The following is a 7,769-nucleotide window of genomic DNA, read 5'->3' as shown; positions in this document are numbered from 1 at the left end:
ATATATGTTATGTCAGAAAGTTATGCTGTATTAATTTTCTTAAGTAGTGTGTTAAATCTAGTTTTAGGTTATAACATAATGTCAAAATAGAAACTATGCTATGTGAGATACTTTTTTTTTTTTTAAAGAAAGGACTTGCAGCGAGATAGCAGCCACAGGACACCTAAATCTTTCAGAGAAAGAGAATTTATTGCTTTCCTATCAGGGGAAACGAACTTCCTACCTGCTCAGCCCTTAAGACGCCATCAGGACTCAGAGGAAGAAGTCGACACTGAACAGACTCCTTGGTTTGAATGGAATTTATGCATCATGTATGAGGTGTATGAATATGCAACAGGTTATTGTCTTTAAGGGTTAATCCTCTCTTAAAGTGTGTCTTTTTTCAGGCTTCTTTTGCCCAGAAGAAGGTACCCAGATGTCCATAACTCTTTGTTTGTATTGTCTCATATTGTACTAATCCAAATTTTCCAAGTTATTAGTACTCTAATTATATTGCTCTTTTGGTAACCATTTTATTACTATGAAACTTTAAAAAATTTAAAAAACAAGTGATTGGCATTTTTCACAACCTGTGACCGCCCCGTGTTGTAAATGGCTCCCCCAGAAACATCAGTACATGGGATGTTGTGTGTTGGGCACTGTGTGAAAAACACCAATCACTTGTTTTTAAACATTTAAAATTTCAATAGTAATTAAATTGTTATAAAAACAGTAATATAATTAAAGTAATAAAAATTTGGACAATTAGGATTTAGGAGAATATGAGACAATAAGAACAAAGAGTTACGGATGTCCAAGTACCTTTTTCTGGGCAAAAGCCTTGTGATGGTTGGTGGCCATGGAAAGCTGCCCTGGGCCCCTTGCTCAGGGCTGGTGTCAGTGCCCAGAGCCAGAGGGGATCCCTTGCTGGGGGCTGTGCCATGGCCACCTGCCCTGTGCCGCGCTGGCCGCTCAGGCACCAGGAACCAGCAGCCAAGGGCACTGCCAGGGCCAAAGGCCAGGTCAGCCAGACAGAAAGGGGCAGGGCTGGGCACTGTTTCCATGGCAAGCGGCACTGGGGGGGACACCTGGGGCACCTGGCCTGGCAGTTGCCATGGAAAGCCCTGGCAGGCACTGAGGGCACAGCCCCTGGCACTGAGACACTGCTGGGCCGGGTGCTGAGCACAGCGCTGAGCACGCAGAGATGGTTTTGTTCTTGCTGAGCTGCAGCACAGCCAAGGCCTGTCCTGCCCCTCGTCCAGCCACGCTGGGGAGGGGCTGGGGCTGCGGGGGAGCTTGGCAGGGGACACAGCCAGGACAGGTGACCCCAGCTGACCCCGGGCACAGCCCAGACCAGAGCACATCATGCTCAGGCTATGAAGGGGGGGAACAAGGAGCAAGGGGGGAATTTTGGAGGGAGGCTTTTTGCCTTCCCAGCTAACACTTAGGCAAGAGGGGGCCCTGTTTCACCAGCGGGCAGGGTCACTACCAAAGACACAGACACCAACTGAAGGAATTGTGGCATTTATATCATGCACAGCTGCAAAGCATTACAAAAGGAGAAGCTCAGCAAAGCACATCATCATTAGCAAAGAATTACAAAAGAAGCTCAGCAATCCATCAGAACTCATCATTACATTTTGATGACTAACCCCTTGGTCAAACACTAGAGGTGTTTGTGGCAGACAAAGATTCTGGCTGACTATCAAGGTACACGTTACAGACATCAGCAGTACTTTAGTGACACCGTTCTTCATTCTTTTTTCTCAATCTCATTTGAGTTAGGAACAAGAATTCTGTTGTCCATGGAGCTGGCGCCTTTTGAATTCCAGAATAATGCCCCCAGGCCCTTTGCTGTTCAGCTTTACCATGTTGTCTGGGGCTAACAAGGCTTGGGGGGCCCTTTCCCCTCTGGCTGGAAGGGGCCGGGTCCCAGTCCCTGAGGGGCACCCAGGCTCCTGGATGCAATTCCTGTGCAAGTCCCTCAGTGTCACAGCAGCCTTCCCATGGAGCCCCGTGGATCAGAGCATTTGCCAAAGGGGCCCTTGGGGCAAACAGGGAGATTTGGTCTGGCAGCATGTGTAAAACAATATCCTGTCAGATCTACTTGTTCTCACACACAATCCTTGGCTGCAGGGACACATTCCCATTGCTCCTGCCCAGCTTTCAGGACTCAGAGTTGTCTTTCCCAGGAGCTGCTCCTTCAGCTGCCTCGGGAGGGCCATTTGGCCTCCGGACCCACACTCTGGCTCCATTATTAGGACTGCTGCATCCAAACCCTTTATCTCCACAAACGGTGGTGATTGGAGCTGGAGCTCCTTTTTTCACAATACTAAAATTGCAATATCAATAATTGTGCTACCCTGTCACGGGGTTGAATAATCCAATCCTGGTCACTATTGTTTCACAGAATTACTGTAATTTCTCCTGGATATTCTCCATCAATTCCTCCTGCCGTGACATGAACACTTTGCAAGGCCAAGCTCCAAGGGAGCAGTTACCAAAGCAAAGTGTCCTGGAGGAATCTGAATTCCTGTTTCAGTATTGATGGCTCTCATTTGCTTTGAATTCATCCTCATTAATTCCAATGCATGAAGGCCCAGCCCTGCAGCCTCTGGGCTGGCCCTGCCAGGGGCCATCACAGCCAGAACAATTTCCCAGGCAGTCCAAGTCTCACTGCCCATGGTTGGATTTGCAAATTGGGGGCAGCCGTGCACAGCCAGGGGGTTTCCATTTCCCCCGTGGGCCATTGTTCAGGGCATGGAGCACATCTGGGAGATGGGTTCTCCATGGGCAAAGGTTCCCATCTCCTCATTTTTTCAACTGCTCTTTTAACAACCCCTTCACCCGTTCAACCAATCCTGCAGCTTGTGCATAGTCTGGTACATGAAAAACCCTGCAGGCTTCATCCCTGTATTTTTCACAGCAACAGACAAAGCACTCTGCATCACAGTATCAGCAAACCCTGGGAAAATAGCCAATTTCCTCCCTTCCTCCTTTTTACATTGTATACAATCTCACATAGTTGACCACTGACAGTGGGGTCCTGGCCAATCCTGTTCTGTAGGGTATTTAGTGTTACATCCCTGAGCAGCCAAAAGCTACCAAATTAGTATTGTCAGCACTATTTCACATTATTATTATTTTATATGTAGATATACATATTGATATACATATAGACAGATAGATACAGACATACATATATAAATATACAGATATATATATATATATTAAGGTCTTAATATACAATAAATACATATAGTTAGTTATTATATTGATATTTCACTGGCACAAATGCAGCTGAGCTCAAGATTAAAACCTTCTTCTCTTGCTCCATGTGGGAGCATTCCAACAATAATTGTTCCTTCTGAAGGTGCTGTTTCCAATGGACTCTTAACAAATTCATCTTTGTCTGCCCAAACCCACAAGTTCTTTTCCTTTTCCATGTGCAGTTTTTGGATGCATTTGAAGACATCCAGGGCTGCAGCTTCTTTTACCCGACTGCCCCACTGCTCCCACGGGGCTCCCACCTCAGCCCACTCCAGAGCCAGGGAACTCCAGGGAAGGGCTTCCCATCTGGGAATTTCTGATGGCACTGATGCCTCACATTGACATTGAACAAGTGACATTTGGTTGGGATCTGGCCAGACTGGGCCAGTTTGGTTTGACCAGTGGCCAAAGTCAGCACCAAAGACACAGACTCCAGCTGAAGGAATCAGTGTCATTTCCTGCAGTTCAGAGCAGCAAAGAATCACAACAGGAGCAGCTCAGCAATGCACCCAATCATCCCCACCAAAGATTGCCTGCAGTGATTAAGAAAGATGCAGCAGCATTTCCCCTCAGCCTTTCCCATCCCCCAGATGCACACAGCAGCTGGGGAAGCTGTCACAGCCAAGGGCTGCAGAGCCACTCCTGGGCACTGGCAATTCCTGCAGGTGCCTCCAGCCCCAGCTGAGGCTCCAAGCCCGCTGGGAGAGGGCCCAGCTCTGGCAGTGCTGCATGAACAAACTGACAGCACTGCTAGTGTGCCAACATCTGCTTTCATCCTCCCCTTGGCTCCCTCCCAAAGCCTGGCCAGGCCTCAAGGAGGAGCCAAGGCAGCTGACTTTGATCCTTCAGCCCCACACAAGGCCAGATGTCAGATTTCATGGCCTTCTCTGGCTTCTAAATACACAAAGGTCCATCCATGTTTCACTAAGGAGTGGCTACATCTATCACAGTGCTAATGACCATGCAGATCTCAGCAGGGAGCAGATACAAAGATAACCTTTGCTTGGAAGGTTCCTCCAGAGGCCACCTTGGGCTCAGGGCCTGCTGTCCAGGCCTCACTCAGGGCTGCTGTCCAGGCCTTGGCACTTCAGGGACGTGCTTTAGTGCTGGGCTTGGCACTGCTGGCTGAGCGGCTGCACTGGGTGAGCTCAGAGGGCTTTTCCAACAGAAAGGATTCTGTGATTCCATGATGATATCCGCTGCATTCAGCTGGGGCTATTTTAGCAGCATTACTTTGCTCCAGAAGTTCCCTCTTGCCCAGCTCCTGTGGCCTGAGGCTTCAGCTCCTTCAGCTCCTGGTTCTGAGCTGCTCATGCTGAACGAGACCACTCGGAGAGACGAATCCAGTCCATCCAATTCCTTCTGGGACACGCAGAGGGGAGGCTGTGCAAACAGGAGCATTGTTTGCTGTGGCCTCCTCTCTGCCCTTCACGCCTTTCAGCGCTTTGAAGCAGCCAAGAGCTTTCTCCAAGAGTGCAATGGAGCAGCTGCTCCTGCTCGCGGGCCTGGCTCTTCCCAGTCTCTGCCCTTGCCTGCTTCTGTCCCTCTTGCTGTGCCCTCTGTTCCCCCAGGGCTGGCTGGCTGCTGCCCAGGACTGTGGCACTGGCACTGATCCAGTGCTCCAGAGCCTCCTTTCTGTGCCCTTGGAGCTGCCTGGGCACAGCAGCCTTTTCCATCTGCAAGCTCCCCATGGACAGGGAGTGCCCAGCTCCGTTCCTTGCACAGCCTCCAGGAGCCCAGGGCTGCCATCTCAAGTCCCTGCTGGCTCTGGGGGCTCCCAGGTGCCTCAGGCTGCTCTGACACCGCTGCACACGGGAGGGAACAGGGGCAGGGGCTGTGCTGAAAGTCAGCTCCATCTGCTGCTGCTGCTGCTGCTGCTGCTGCTGCTGCTGCTGCTGCTGCTGTGGGGTCATTTGTGCAGCCCTGGCCCAGAGTCAGGGATCAGATGCTGCCAGTCTCTTCCAGCCCTGGCTGCTCAGAGGTTGGGCCTTGGAGCCTCAGGTGGCCAAAGGCAGCTGCTGCTGGGCCCTCTGTGTGTGCCCGTGTTCAGCAGTGCTGCTCCATCAGTCTGTGCCCAGCAACGGGGAAAAGCCTCAGCCCTGCAGGGCCAGGAGCTGCCGGGCTCTGCCTGAGCAGCTCAGCCAGCAGGAAGGGAGCTGCTCCACACAGGAACCAGGAGCAAAGGACATTCCTTCTGTAGGACATGTTTTCTATTTAAAGGAAATAAAGGAAAAAGAAAAAAAACTATATAAAATGTGAAAGATGAAAACAAAACCCAAGTGTTAGTGAAAAACTTCTGAAACTTTGCATTAAGAGGTAAATGATCTTTTTTAAAGGGGAACCCTGTTATTTACATTGTAAATGTGCTGATGGCGTGGATCTTACTGACCTCAGCAGCCTTTGAAAAGATTTTGGGCTTTGTTTCCAACATTGCCATTTGAAATTGTGCTCAAAGCAAGAGGAAATTGCTTTGTGCCCTTCCCGCTCCAAGCAGGACTGGGAATGGAAACTCTGTCAAAGCCCAGATCCTTTAGAAGATGCCCTTCCTTCTCAGCCTGGGAAGGAGCTGCACATTCCCTTTGAAACTGTCAGGGATTTCTTAGAGACACCAAGTGCCACTTAGGGGTTCTTACTCTGGTTTGGCAGTGCAGAAGGGCAATTCTCCATCCATCAGCTCCAGACTGCACTGCCTCAGGAACACGGCCCACTCGCCAGCTTTGGCCCACTCAGGCACTTCTAGAGGAGGAAGAAAGTGCAATTGCACAATTCCAGCCAATCAAGAAGGAAGAATGGGACAGACAAACACCCTGTGCAGATCCAGGCATTCAGCTGGGACTGTGGAGAGTTTGGGTTCTTGCCAATTGGATGTGTGTCCCCAGCTGCAATCTCTGGGCCTGCAGCAGAGTCTCACTCAGCTGCCAAAGCAGAAAGCTCAGGCGCTGTGCTCGCAAGGGGCTCGTCTGATGCAAAGCTGTCAGAGCAATGGGAGGGCAGAGCCAGCCCAGCTGGGCCCAGGGCTGAGCCCAGCAGAGCCCTGGCAGAGCCCAGAGCAGCCTCAGCAGCCGCAGAGCCCGGCTGCAAGGAGAGAAAGCAGAAAGTGCCCGTCAGCTGAGGGCTCCTGTGCCCTTGTGCCAAGGCCTGCGGTGCCCAGGCCATGCTGGCTGTGCCCAGAGCTGTGCCCAGAGCTGCCCATCCCTGCTGCCTTTGGCAGCAGAGCAGGAGGGCAGGACATGTGCCCAGCCTGCAGCCAGCCACGGCACATCCAGCCCTCAGCAGCTGCCCAGAGCAGGATGCTCCTGTGCTCGCTGCCATCTCCCAAAAGCTCTGATCCCACCCTGCCAAGCACACAGGGACCCACCTCACGCCAGCCACGGCTGCAAGAAAAGCTGCTCCCAAACCACGTCCTCAGCCTTCTCCAAGACCACCGCCCATCCACGCCACAGCTGCTCCCAAGCACTTCCCCATCCGCACTGGACCACCTGGAACGCTTCCTCTGGAAAAACAAACAACACATTCTTGAAAAGAGATTAGAGACAAAAAGGGAAAACAAGAAAAACAGGAAAAACTCTTATCTCTGTCAGGGCCTTGAGGAAGGCCCAACTCCTACATGGTAGGGAAAAACCCAGCCATGGCTGAGGGAAGCCCACACTTTCTCACTTCCCCCCTGCACTGCCCCCCAAAATCACGGTGATCCCAAAGCAAACAAGGGCAGTGCAGCAGCCCAGCCCTTCCTTGCCTGCAGAGCAAAGCAGCCCCTGCACAGCTTCTGGAGTCCCACCTCTGCTCCCAGCATGGGGCTTTGTTTGTGTCGGGCTGGCTGCCCCAGTCCCAGCCCAGGCCACGGTGGCTGCTGGGGGCTGTTGGCAGGGCCAGGAGCCCACTCCCATTTCGTACCCAGCCCAGCCCATGCCCCAGCCCTGCCAAAAGCAGCTGGGCAGCGACTGAAGAATGAGTTGCATCCCCCCAGCAGAGGGGGAACCTTTGCTTCCCAGCCAGGCTGGGCCATGCCCAAATCTGGCAGCATTTCCCCGGGTGGGGACTCACCTGCAAATTCCCTGTGGAGTTTGGCTTTGAAGAAGGTGCCAGAATCAAAGTCCATCACCGTCAGCCTCCAGTGGCCAGGCTGAGGAAGAGCTTCTCATCCTTGGTGCCATCCTGGCTGTCTCCAGCAGCAGCAGCAGCAGCAGCAGCAGCAGCAGCAGCATCCCCACCCGGTACAGCTTCTCCAGGGGCTCCTTCTCCTTCCCTGGGGGGACACCAGGCTCTCAGGGCTCTGCCCAGGGCCCCAGCTGTCAGGGAACCAGCACAAGCAAAACCAGCTTGGATGGCGGCCACCAGTGCTGGGCAGAGCAGCTCAGCTGCAGCACAAGGGCTGCATGTGCCCATCCCATGACCCTGTGCAGTGACACAGGCAGCACAAAAAGGTCTGGGTTCCTTTGCTTCTGATTGCCAAGGCATGTGTGGAGCTGCAACTTACCAGGGCCCTGGATCAAAGTGTGCCTGTGGCTCTCTCCCTTCTT

Source organism: Agelaius phoeniceus, chromosome 34 (assembly GCF_051311805.1).
Source record: "Agelaius phoeniceus isolate bAgePho1 chromosome 34, bAgePho1.hap1, whole genome shotgun sequence".
Lineage (NCBI taxonomy): Eukaryota > Metazoa > Chordata > Aves > Passeriformes > Icteridae > Agelaius > Agelaius phoeniceus.
The sequence above is the reverse complement of the archived record's forward strand: the minus strand, read 5'-3'. Positions refer to the sequence as shown.